The sequence below is a fragment of the Trematomus bernacchii genome, unplaced genomic scaffold, assembly GCF_902827165.1.
Source record: "Trematomus bernacchii unplaced genomic scaffold, fTreBer1.1, whole genome shotgun sequence".
Classification (NCBI taxonomy): Eukaryota; Metazoa; Chordata; class Actinopteri; order Perciformes; family Nototheniidae; genus Trematomus; species Trematomus bernacchii.
In genome coordinates, this window is record NW_022987888.1 from 158,616 (window position 1) to 172,788 (window position 14,173).

The window sequence follows — 14,173 nt, forward strand, 5'->3', positions numbered from 1 at the left end:
TTTAACTTTCTACTACACTATATTTAGTTGTGTAGTGCCGAGAGAAGGGAGTCGGAGGCGGTGCATCGAAGGTGCAAAGTTGGTTTTATTCAGCAGCAGAAAACCACATGTTGCCGGCTTGAAGCCCGGGAAGCAAAGAGGAAGAAGCAAGGAGGGCACACAATAAGTACAGTCAACAACATATATGTCCGTGCAGAAACAATACCCCCAACCTGTAGTTCCATGAGTGAATTATGATAAACAGTGATAAACAGCGATCACTACAGTTGATAGATTTAATATTCAAACTATACACACAATATTAAAGCTATGTTCACATTGATTAATCGATTTCTGAGTAATTATATTATATTATAATATTTATGATTCAGGGATGGGCTATTCTATTGAACGAGTACTTTTACTTTTAGTACTGTAAGTACTTTGGTGCTTTCACTGTTTAATACACAACTTTTATTGACTGACATATTTCTTGTTACGTACTGGTACCGACAAGTTAAAATAAATACAGAATGAAACGATGTACAAGTGTGTTTCTTCAGGAATAGAGTATACAATGGGCAGAATTGACAAACCCATGCATTGTATTTTAAGAGATATGATATGACAAAGTTGTAAATATTTACAATGTTTATTACAAAAGCATGTTTCTCAAACCCAGCAGACAGAACATAGAGCTGGTTGTTATGGTGTTTTTTAATACAATACCTGCTTTTTAGTACTGATACCAAAAGAAAAGCAAAGAAAAATGTGTTTTATTTAACAAAGAATATGTAAGTTTTCTAAATACACAAAGAGATGTTGGTGTAAATCAGGATCGATCTGATCAGAGTAAATAAATTACAAGTCTGACAGGGAATTTATAAAAGCTTTTAACAGTCCAACACTTCATATTTTAGTGTGTGATCATGTGTTCTTATATCAGTTCATCAACAGTCAGTTCGTCCAGTTTTTTAATCACTTCCACTATCTCTATCTTCTTCTTCTTCCTCCTCCTCCTCCTCCTCCTCCTCCTTCCTCCACGAGTCCGGCGAAGAAGTCGTTTTCTCCGTGATCAGCTGATCGTGGGCGCTGCTCACCAGGAAACGGGAGTCCCAGGATTTTGTTGATTTCCTCGACGGGTTCTCCGACATGTTGCCCGATGCACCCGATGACCCGGTTGGGAAAGAGGTTCACGGCTCTGATGGAGGAAGGAGAGACATTTATATATAAGCATTCAATAAGGGTGAGGAATCAGGCTTATTGGTACAAGAGTGGTGGCCAACCAGGACAACAAATTCATTTCATTTCATTGTTATTGGTTCCGTTCAACAAATATTTACAAATCATGTCTCTATAAACACACTGACCCGAAAAGGAGCAGGGAGAAGGAAATGATCTGATAGTACCATGCCCCTTTCTCTAAATAAAGAAATACATTGAAACAGATGGTCTGTCCTTCATATTTAAAATCCAAAGCAACTTGGATTGTCTCAGAACTAAAGGGTTGTTGGACTATACATTCATGAAGAAACCCATTCAGGCCACAATAACATCATATTGGACCATTTAAAGAGCATTTTGGTCCAAGTTATAGCATCAAGAAACCAGTTCATGATCCAAGAGTCATTCAGTTCTACCATTAAAAAAGTAGTTTGGACTACTTGAAGATGCGTAACCATCTCAAGCCATGATGACATCAGCTCAGACCATTACAAGCTGATTATTTGTATCATTTTAGAAAAGAAAGAAACCAGTATATGGAACCAAGATCATGTCTGACCATTACAACCAATTCTTCAGATTACAGCAGCATTGTTAAAAGAATACCTTGTACCACAAAAACGCCCATTGGACTACTAAAAGACCACCATGGATCTGGAACACTGGAAAAAGTGTAACGACTGTGTCATTTAATCAAAATACTTTTTTTAAGTGGTCTAATTAAAGGTGGGGTAGGTAAGTTTGGAGACACCAGCTCGAGTGCGCTAGAATGTGAAAATACACAGCCGGAAAAACTCTGCCACTTCCTTACAGAGCCCCTCCTCCAACACACACGAACGCGCACATGACCAATGAGGGCACGAGATAAGTTTGTGCACAGATGGAAGGCTGACAGGCAAGTGGCGATTCTTTGTGGTGTCGGTTTGACTAGTGAAAAGTTTAAATAGTTGCAAATGTTATATTGGTTTCACATGAGGTATTTGTATGTGGCTATGGGTTAGCAAGTTTAGCCACGTGTTAGCTAGTTTTTAAGCAGTTTAACCAGGTCATCTTCATAAATGTATCATGCATGGGGCGAACTGACTAGTGAAAAGGTTGAGTTGTTGCGAACGTCATTTATTTATGTATATATATATATATACCTGTTGACGAGCAAACCGTGCCAGTCTGCTCTGTGCCTGGGTGTGGTCTGATCAAGGCCCGGGCTGGTGTGCTCCGACACACACACACACCACACACACACACACACACACACACACACACACACACACACACACACACACACACACACACACACACACACACACACACACACACACACACACACACATACACACACACACACATACACACACACACACACATTGGTGACTGAAATGCATATAACTGAGTGGCATGGGCCTTTGGAGTAAAAACGAGAGAGTGTTTAATTCAAGCTTGTTTATGAACAGGGGCTGGGGCCGTCGGGGGCTAAACAGAGCACATGGTACAACGCTAACTTCATCAGCATCGCATGTCTTCATTAAAAAAAATGCATTTAAAATACGTGTTCCGCTCATAAAAAACACTGCAGCATATTAAATACACTAACAGCCAGACCCCAGCCAGCGTTAGAGCAACACACTCTCACTCCATAAACGTCCAGGAGCGACGCTTGGTCAGGGTCCATTGATAGGTTTTAGTGTACAATGCTTTTGTCACGTTCTCCCCTTCAATTCTGAGAAACAAGTCGTTCTCTATGAGTTTTGGATGGCCGAAGACACTACATTACCCACAATCCTTGTTTCTCAGAATCTAAGGGGAAAACGTGACAAAAGCATTGCACACTAAAACCTATCAATGTCGTTTAATTAACAAGATAATCTGGTGTTTCTGAGTTGTTGAGTAGTGGAGATATCTCTGTCAAATCAATCCACAGTAAGGGGAATACTTACTTCCGGGTGTACAATTCTCCGTTATCCAATGGGAATGGACGCTCACATTGCCTTTAACAGCCTCCGACACAAACGAATGCCGTGCTTCCCTGAGCGTAAAATCCCGCCTCCGATGGGAATACATTGCAATCAGTTGAAAGCTCTTTGCGTCCCTTTATGAAGCTGAAGGAGCCTCGGAGCGTCCCAACTGCACGCCTCGGGACCCTGACCAAGCGTCGCTCCTGGACGATCAGGACCCTGACCAAGCGTCGCTCCTGCACGCCACGGGACCCTGACCAAGCGTCGCTCCTGGACGCTCAGGACCCTGACCAAGCGTCGCTCCTGGACGCTCAGGACCCTGACCAAGCGTCGCTCCTGGACGCTTAGGGAGTGAGAGTGTGTTGGTTAGAGATGTTTATACTTTTGGCGAGCCGTTATTAAAGCTCCGGGAGCGCTATAGTTATGTGGCTGAAGGTGTATCTCTGCTCTGCAGCAACCCGCACTCGGACCACGCCGCTCCGGAGAGTGGGCTGTAAACAGTGGGGACGGGGGGAAACAAACAACCCGCTGCCCGTCTTGTTAACCATGCTTTGAGGGTGTGTGCTTTATGCTGGGTTAACATCGTTTAAATACACCTTATTTATGTATTTCCTTTGTGTTTACTGGTTTGCTGTTTCCGCTGAAGGTCACAATTTATGCTGATTTGGTAAGTTCCAAAATGAACTGTATGTAGTTTTCATGTACGTTTAAAAAGGAATGACAAACCCAAAATGGAGACTTACTCTACTCTAATCTCAAGTGATAATATATCTAGGCAATCATTTGCTCTGTCATTCCAGGCATGTCACTATTGTAAGAGAGACGTTTGCTTTCAGTGTATCATTGCACTATTACTAATAGTTGTTTATGTTCTTGTTTGTTCTAGTTCCTTTGGGGCTGCCTGACATGACCGTGAAAACGCCAGCCAAGTTGAGAATTATTGTGAATCCCGATGACTCCAGGAAGCTAGTTCTGCCTAATGGCATCCCAGAGACAATGGAGCAGCTTACTGATGAAGTCAGGAAAGTGTGTGGAGGTTTTAGAATGCAATATCAAGACAGAGACGTTGGAGATGCACTAGTCAACCTGACATCCACTGCTGACCTTGAAGATTTGACAACTATCAAGGTCATCCCAATGCCTGATGATGGTGTCCAAGAATACATCTTTACCGTCGTTGAAGAAGCAGTGTCTGCTCAATCAGACGATACTGACATCTTGTCCACACCCTCCAGCTCAGGCTCTACAAGAACTCGTATCTGGTTGAAATGATTGAACTGACACAAAAGGCCAACCTTGTTCAAAGATTGCAATGTTAGTGATTGAACTGCATTTTTCGTTGCTTAATTGTTGTGGCCTCTGTATGTTTCATTTGAAGATAAAAAAGAATGTGACTTCACAGATTCTGGCAATGCTACTTGAACCCTTCTTAATGTCCAAAGATATCTTGTTTTTTAACCAACTGCTTTTTGACCAACTGCAGCAAATGGATTTATTTTGTTAGCGCTTTTACAGGTGCTCAAAGTCGCTTTACAGAGATAGTGAAAAGAAAAGTCATTTATTGCTTTTATTTAAATGTTGGTAATTTGACTGTTTATAAGGTCAATATAGCTAAAACTCCTGGCAGTCTAATCTTAAAGGTCCCATGAAAATTCAGTCTCTGCCGGGTCCATGTTTTATGGCCAGATAATTCTGTTAGGGCTGGGTCAAAAGTTCAGGACCTACTATGGCAGAGACCAGATGGATTCAGTCTTTTAACAAGGTTTACTCTTCAACAAAAACAGCAAGAGAAAATCACACTAAACTAGATACTACGACGTTCAGCTCTACCGAGTGAGACGGAGTTATCTGGCACTGGAGTGTGAACATGACCAGGGTTTTATGGAGGAGTTGATTAGATGGTGCTCCTCATTGTGAACCAGCTGCGCCTTCTAACGATCACCACACTGCACAGGAGAGAGAGAGAGAGAAGACAGAGAGGAGGAGGAGAAAGCAAAACACCTAAACCATAACACTGTCCAGGAAATATGCCCAAATCAACAAAAACTGCGAGCCGGCAGGCAAGACGCTCCGCTTCTGAAATGCTTCTGAAACGCGCCTGGTAGGGTATGACGCCGGAAGAGGCCGGACCAAAACCGCGGCGCAGCCGTAACGCGGCGCAGACGGACCCGGTGGAATCTAGGGGTTAGAGTTTTACTCGCTACAGGGTGTACTTTGAGGGTTTGTGACTCTGCAGACCGTTCACATGCAGAAACACCTTCATAACACACAAGGGGACGGGTCATAACCGGAAAAGCATGACATGGGACCTTTAATGTTAGCTAATAGCAAAGGTAGCTAACGTTAACTAAAACCACCATGCCATTCATGTTATAAGAGCTTTTCTGAAATGAATTGAAAATGTTTAAATGCTTATTAAAAACATGTTAACAATGTCACAAATTATAAATAACTGTCACGAAATGCATATGTACTGTTTCTGGTTTTGAACGTTTCTGAACATACAGCCATCATGTGGTGTCCTTTTTCTCAACCAAGGCTTATTTGAACTGGTCAAATATGCAGTCTTGATCAAACACAAATCAAGATTCTGTTACTGTACTGTTTATTTCTGCCCTCAAAAGTTTTCTGAAACGTATTTTAGTGCACTATTTAGCTGTAATTTGAGATCGTTTTTATAACAGACGGACGCCATTTTCAAATCAAATCAAATCAAATCAAGTTTTATTTATATAGCACATTTTTAAACGATTTTTGGTCGAGCCAAAGTGCTGTACATATAATAAAAAAATACCCTACAGTAAAGACACTTTACAGCAAATACAACAGCACAGTTTGTTCAGAATATCAGTATGAGAAAACGACACCCTCTGTCCTTAGACCCTCTGTCCTTAGACCCTCTGTCCTTAGACCCTCTGTCCTTAGACCCTCACATCGTACAAGGAAACACTTCCAGAGAAACCCCACAGTTTAAAGGGAACATGGGAGAAACCTCAGGGAGAGCAACAGAGGAGGGATCCCTCTCCCAGGATGGACAGACGTGCAATAGATGCCGTGTGTAAATCCAAGAGATAATACATTTTACAGCTTTTAATTTTAATTTTAATACATTTTGTGATTAACTTCAAGCGGAATCTTTCCAAACTCGGATAAAACTGTAAAAATATGCAGTGCTGATCAAACATGAATAACAGTTAGTTGTATAGATAGATAGTTATATAGTTAGGTAGATTGTTTTCACATTTGTGTACATATATCCGGATGCGCCAAAATGTCCAATGCCCCTACCAGGATTGTCATTTTGAAACCAGTGACATTTAATTCCCACAAAAGCAGGAACCATGATGGCAGACAGAGGCAGAGCCAGTTGCAGTTTAAGCCAGGAATTTTGATGAATACAGAAACATTTGATCAAACTGACCGGACTGAAAATGAAAGGGACATTCAAGACACAACAGATGTTGAAGAAGATGATTTGGTGGTAGATAATATCGATGACTTGTGTCGGAGTCGGGAGGGCTGATCATTTATTCCGGCAAATGACTCAGACCTACTAATTGACCTAACAGAAGTTATTGAGTCTACGTAAGTTTACTGCTTGGCTTAGATCCACCAACGTCAGCAAGATCTCACCTCTATTAACTCCTGAAGAACCAGGTTCAATGAACTGCTGTTTCAATTCAGACGACCCTCTAAATCTGTTTAAGCGATCCCGAAGGATTCTGATATCAGTAATGAGGTGTGGCCCTACCTAAGTGTGAGTGTGGCAGTGTGCAATCTCACCTTTGAAGCAGGAGAGGAGAGCGCAGATGTCTTTCAAGTTGTCCCAATCCAAAAGGTGGGATCAGTTTATTTGAAGAAAAATAGGTCCACACTTGAACAGGGTTTTTACCTTCTCTCATTACAACATTATAATCATACTAAACATATCATGCTGTGATCATGTTCTAATGTGAAACTTTGATTCACAGTTTTACATTTATTACACTAAATTGTAACTTCAACTGCCCAATTCAGTTGTGACATTTAAAATCTCCCGACAGAATTTAGAGGCATCTCCTCATAAATGACCGGTGATAATAAAAAGCACATTCAAACTTTCATTCACCAAATCAGTTCATTTTCTCATTTCCACATTCGTATACTTCAACTAGTCCCGCATGAATTCAGAGGACCTTTCCTCACAGGTGGCAGGGTACTAACTTTCAACAAACATCAATTCATTCCACTCATTTCACAAAGAAATTCACTCAGCATTCAACAAAGAAATTCGAGAGATATTTACCAAGTTTGAGAGAACCTTACCGAGAACAAAACCCCAGCTCTCAGGGAGAGAGCTACCAGGGGAACCCCCCCCCCCCCGCCCTCTCTCGAGTCTGCTCCCTCTCCACCAGTGTCTTTATGCTCAAAAACAGGACAGAGAAACCTAAAGACCCCTCCTCCATACCCATATCTGTGGAAACTGGGCATCTGATGCACAGGACTGGACATGACCAGACATATTCCATGGCTCTGGCATAAGACACACCTTCCCATGTTTGTGTAAAAAGGTCATGACCCCTACTCTGCAGGACTTGCAAAATATTATTCTCGGCTATGACACAAAACTTTTTTCGGGCCTCAGTGTATTTCTCCTTAAGTCAGGAGTCCCCACCCCCTGTGTACTGCTGTGAGGGGAGAGAGAAGAAACGTCGGGTTACGTATTGTAACCCTTGTTATATAAACACAGGCGGAGCCCTCTACTGGACTCTATGGGTACTACCTTATCATGCAAGCATTCACCTACTGAGATTTCTATAGACGTAGCCGGGGCGGGCCTACCTGAATGCGTGCGCATCTCACTTCCCTATAAAAGGAGGCCTCGCCTCCTGACCACCATCCTACACCACTCTTCAGCGAGCGGTATAGGACAGACAGTGCCCCCAAGGTAGAGGGCTCCGCCTGTGTTAATATAACGTCGGGTTACAATACGTAACCCGACGTTATATCTCTCACAGGCTCCGCCCTCTACTGGACTCTATGGGTACAGTGGGCGGAGCCCTGATGTATGCACGCACTGTCGTCCAGCACACCGTTCCACCTCACTGTCCCTGACCGGCTTTAGCAGCCACTGCGCCTCACTCACCTCTCCCTCGGTTGTAACCGTGGAGAAGTCCGGGCTGCGGCCGATAGAGCACACCCTGACGCGCTTGCCTCGCAAAAAAGTGTGCTCAAAAATAGTGCTGAGGACTCCCGTGCGTCTGCCCCTAGGCAGACAGGGAAAGTCCGCAGCCCTGTATGGGTTCACTATGCACTCTCCCTCCTGAGTCCCTAAAGAGCACGGGGAGAACGCAAGTGCCCCCTACGTCCCCCCACTCAGCCACTGACCCTGTGCAGAGTGTGTAGGGACAATAATATGGAGGGCTCTCCCCCTCCTGCCCCCAGGCAGGTGAGGGGAGCCCTTCAGCCCTGTAAGGGCCCAGAGCGCATTACATCACCCCGCGACCCTCCAGGGGTCCGGAGAAATGTAAGCGCATTTACGCCCGGGGAGGGGGTCAGATGCCCACTGACCCACAGCCCCCCCCCTCCTCACCAGTCCTGTGTTGCCCCAGCAAGCACAGACGTTGAGAAAGAGCCAGACATATCCAAGAGATAAAACTTTATGAAGGGGCCTGGCGTTGACCAAGACGCCGCCGTGCATATATCCTCCACACTCACACCGCTGAATAAGGCTGTTGATGCAGCCACAGCTCGTGTGGAGTGCGCACGGACCCCCATGGGACAGGCTCTCCCTGCCCGCTCGTAGGCGTGTGCAATGGTTTCACAAAGCCAGCCTGCCAGGCGTTTCTTGGACAGAGCTTTTCCAGTCACCCCGCCCCCGAAGCACACAAACAACTGTTCAGTGCGTCTCAGGGTAGCTGTGCGCTCTACATAATATGCTAATGCGCGCACCGGGCAGAGGAGGTGTAATTTAGCTTCTCTAGCCCCCCCATGGGGTGGAAGACTAAAACCCCCCAACTGAATAGCCCTCGACCTGAACACACTCCTTAGGCTTTTGGGCACAAAGGAGGGGTTCGGTCTGAGTGTCGCCCCACTCTGGTCACCCCGAATCAATAAACAGCTCGGGTGCACCGACAGAGCGGTTAACTCGGACACTCTTTTGGCTGACGTTAAGGCAAGTAGCAACGCTGTCTTCCACGACAGTGCTTTCAGGGAGGAGAGCTCAAGAGGCTCAAAAGGCCCCGTGACCAAAGCCTCGAGCACCAGCAGCAGGTCCCACTGTGGGGCGGAGGCGTGCACCACCGGGCGCAGCCTCCTGACCCCCTGTAAAAACCGCAACATCAGTGGATGAGAGAAGGCTGACCTGCCGTTGAATCCCTCATGACAGGACGAGATGGCTGCTGCATACACCTTCACTGTGGAATGAGCAAGCCCTCTGTCCACCAGTAACTGTAAGAAGGATAAAATAGAGCCCAACTCCCAAGATAGGGGCTCTATTCCCCGCTCCTTACACCAATGCTGGAATCTCAGCCACTTTGGCCTGTAACAGGCTGTGGTGGATTCTGCTCTAGCTGCCTGGATAGACTGAATAACGCTGTCAGACAATCCACCCTGTCTCAGCCTGTCCCTCTCAGGAGCCAAGCCTGAAGAGGACGGCTCAGAGTGGGTAACGCCCCGATTGCACCTGCCTCTTGAGACATCGCCCCCCCAGAACTGGGGGATCGCCCAGGGCTGGCCCACCTTCATCTGTGTCATTTCTGAGTACCACGGAGCCCCGACGCGATCCGGTGCCACCAGAATGACTGCCAGACGTTCTCGCCTCACTCTCCCCAGGAGAGGGAGAATGAGACGCAGCGGTGGAAAGGCGTATAGCAGCTTTTTTGGCCATGGCTCGTGTGCAAACGCGTCCACCCCCAAAGGCGGGTCGTCGCTCAGGGCCATGGAGAACCACAGGGCACAGTGGCTGTTGTGCCGGCTGGCGAACAGGTCCACTTCCGCTCTCCCGAACTGGGCCCAGATCTGCTTCACCACCTCCGGGTGAAGCGTCCATTCGCCTGGCAGGGGGCCGCCCCTCGACATGAGGTCGGCCCCCCTGTTCTCCAGTCCCGGGATATGGAGGGCTCTCAGAGATAATACCACCTATGATGCCCATAACCACAGCCTCTCCGCTGTGGCCAACAAGGCGGCGGAGCGGACTCCGCCCTGCCTGTTGATATAAGCCACTGTGGTGCTGTTGTCGCTCCTGACCAATACATGTCTCCCTTGAATTAGGGGCATGAAATGTTGGAGGACTAACACTACTGCCCGTAGCTCTAGGAGGTTGCTGTGTCGTGTTTCTGTTAGAGACCAGCGCCCACCTATAGCCCTCTTCAGGCAGGTCCCTCCCCATCCTGTTCTGGATGCGTCCGTGAACACTGTGATGTAGGAGGTTACCCGCCCCAGTGGAGACCCCCTCCGGAGGTGCCCGGGAGACCCCCAGAACCGGAGGTTGCCCTCCACTGAGGGGGGGATGGTCACCAGCCGCCGTTTGTGCCTCTTGGGATCCAAACGCAGACTGGAAAACCACCTCTGCAGGCGGCGCATATGCAGTAACCCCAATGGGACCACAACGTGAGCAGCCGCCATGAGACCCAGAGACTGTACACCGCCCTGAGAAGGGACGTACGCCTGCTTTCTGACAGGGTGGCACGTAGCGCGTCTGCATCGAGCACCACTCCCAAATACAACGCCTGTTGGAGAGGTATGGGGGTGCTCTTTCCCCAATTGATCGCAAAGCCTAATTTGGTTAGGTGTGTGATCAATTGTGCTGTGCAAAACATTGCCTTTTCCCGGGACCCAGCCATGACTATGAGGTCGTCTATGTAAAAGAAAACTCTCATACCCTGGGCGCGCAGCGGTTGAAGCGCTGTGGCCACACATTTGCTGAATGTGCGTGGGGATAGGGAAGTAGCCGAACGGCAGTCTGTTGTACTCGTAGGCTATCCCTTGAAAGGCAAAACGCAGATACTTCCTGTGCTCTGGCACAATTTCCACATGAAAGTATGCGTCTTTCAGGTCGATGGTGGTGAACCAATCGCCCGGCTGCACTAGCCCCATTAACTGTTTGATAGTTAACATGCGAAATTTCCTGCGGCAAATGTGAAGATTCAGGCTGCGCAAATCTAGAATAGGTCTGAATTCCCATGTCTTCTTGAAAACCAGGAAGTACATGGAATAAAAACCCCTTTCCTTTTGCTGAGGATGCACCACAGACACTGCCTGTTTCTGCACCAAAGCCTGAATCTCTGTTGAGAGGAAACCCATCTCCTCCTGGGATGACAGAATTACCCTCTCGCATGCCTCTGAATGGAGGTGGGGACGCTGCAAAAACTGGAGTGAATAACCCCGTTTCAGCGTCCCTGTCCATCCACTCTGACAGTACACAGCTGAGTTTTCCATTCCCCATAATATTGTGTTAATGGACAAGCCCTTAGCTGTGGGGCCGCAGCTATAAGCTGTGATACTCTCTGGTGACCCGTTCCGCCGCAAAATCCCCCGTGAAAGGAAGATTTGCCCATGGAGGGTCGACACAGAAAAGGCCGATTTTTTATTGAGGTCCCTGAACACACCGTCGCGCGCTCTTGTGTGAGCGCGCGCTCCACCCTAACGCTGTTCTCATTACCATGGTAACCAGCATTAACCGGAGTTTTTATTGACGTAATGTGTTCACCTGAGGTCCCTGAACGAACATCAGCAGGAGAGGACTCTTCAAGTAGAGACACTACATACTGATATACACCTGAACATCAGCAGGAGAGGACTCTTTAAAGTAGAGACACTACATACTGATATACACCTGAACATCAGCAGGAGAGGACTCTTTCATACATAGAGACGCTTTTGTTTTGAAGTGATTTCAAAACAAAAGCACTCGTTTGCTTGGAACGTTGATAATATTATAAACAAGGGGAAACGAGGTGAATTTAGCGATCACAACGAAAACGGCCAAGACACACATTGAGCCCAGAAAATGAATGTTATTAAGGGCTGTAATGTAAATATAATAAGTCTATGTCTAAAATGGACAACATTGTTAGGAGATTTAAACTATACAGCGATTCTGCACTGCGGTCACTCAGCCGTCTCTCCACGTTGTTTTTTCAAATCAGCTGCTCTTCATTTTTTTTTTACAAATATTTTTTACCACAAGTTCTTAATAAAACTAACACTGTTGGACTCGGTATTAGTTTGCCTGCTACTAACAATACATTGAAGTACTTTTACTGTGTATTTTTTGAGAAATACCCTGTCAAAGTCCCCTCCTGAGAACAAAAGCAAGCCACTTCTGCTAAGTTTGATGAGGGAATTATTTTTGTTGTCATTAGTTCTTCGTGAGATTGATCCTGTTGGACTCAGTACTAGTGAAACCCCCACAAGTACTATGAAGTACTTTTACTGTGTAGTTACTTTATAAACTCTGACTCTTGTGGTGCTTGAAGAAATACAGACTGGTTAAGCCGGCCAGGTTATATATATGCCCTTTTTTGCAATATTTATTAAAATGTCACTAGTTATTTAAACAAACCACTATCTGAGGATAATACAAGCAACCATAAAATGCCCTTTATCTCGAGAGCCATTGAAGCCCATGAAGAATTTATCCTTCCACAAATCTTTTCATCTGCTGTATTAATAAAGTTGCCACGTGTTTTCAAATTCAAGTTAAGGCACTATCTGTGCAGAACATGAACCTTTTAACTGCCAGACCAAGAAAAAACCTATGGAACAATTATTTGTTTGCATTTTTTTATCAAATGGGCCACAACTAACCACAAACACATTTCTTTTTTTTTGACTGACCACACAGTTTTGTTTTTTTTGAGCCAGACTACAAACTGGTCGAGCTGGCCTTCTATGGTAAAAGTGCATTTTCAACAATCATCATACAGTACAGTATTTGTATGCATCAAACTCAAATAAAACACAAACTGAAATAAAAAATATTATTTTATGGAAAATTAGCAATATATAGATATATTCATAAAAGAAAATAAATTATAATTGTAAAAAAAGGAAAAAAGTAATGTTAAGTGTTTTTCATAATAAAAAAAGACTTGCTCATCTTACTGTAGATGCTGAATTGGCCTAACAAGAACCCACTGGCCTAACAGCAAATGTCTACATCCTGTGTTGGCCTAACTTGCTCATCTGTGTGCAACTTCGGGCTGAATGCCATGCATGAAAGCTGCTTTATGAATTATTATCACTCTTTCACTCTGAGACTCATAAGGCAGTACTAGATGTAGTAATATTACCACAAATCTAGCCATTATTTACCATATTTTATTGAAAAACATCTCTGAAACTCTGAAAAAGTCATATTGCTAGTTTACCATAAAAGGCCAATTCGACCGGTTGGTTGAGCATATTTTCAAAAAAATAATTACACCCTTGTTAAAACTTTTTTTGTGCATCAAGTTATCTGATTATGTTCACTCAGTGCTCTGACACTAAAATATGTCAAAAAGGACATGGTTACCTTACAAAAGTGGACCAAAAAGAGTGATTTCGTCAGCAGTGATTTTTAGCATGCCAACTTTCTCAGTGGAAGCTAGCTGAAGGGCTTTCTATTCGAACCACAGTGACATCTAGAGGTTGTTTTGTGCATAACATGTCAACCAAATTGTAGAGCTGGCTGAATCAGATGGAGTAAAAACTTTTTTATTTATTTTTCAACAAGATATCAAGACACAAAATGAGCTCTACCAAATGGTGGCGCTGGCAGTTAAAGGGTTACAAATATTCTTCATTTGCAGTATTTTATTTTAAAAGTGTTCAGAAAGACTGCATCAATGATATGCTATATATATATATATAATATGAATATTTGTATTAACTTCACCAAAGTCAATTTAAATAGCGGGCAAAAATGGGTTAATTGCCATGGATGTGGTGTTTGATATAGTTTACGTTCAATTTCAACTATTTTAGGCAAAAAAAACGTCTATTGACTACACGCTTTTTAATAATTTACTATTTAGAAAGGTTTTGTGAGAAAT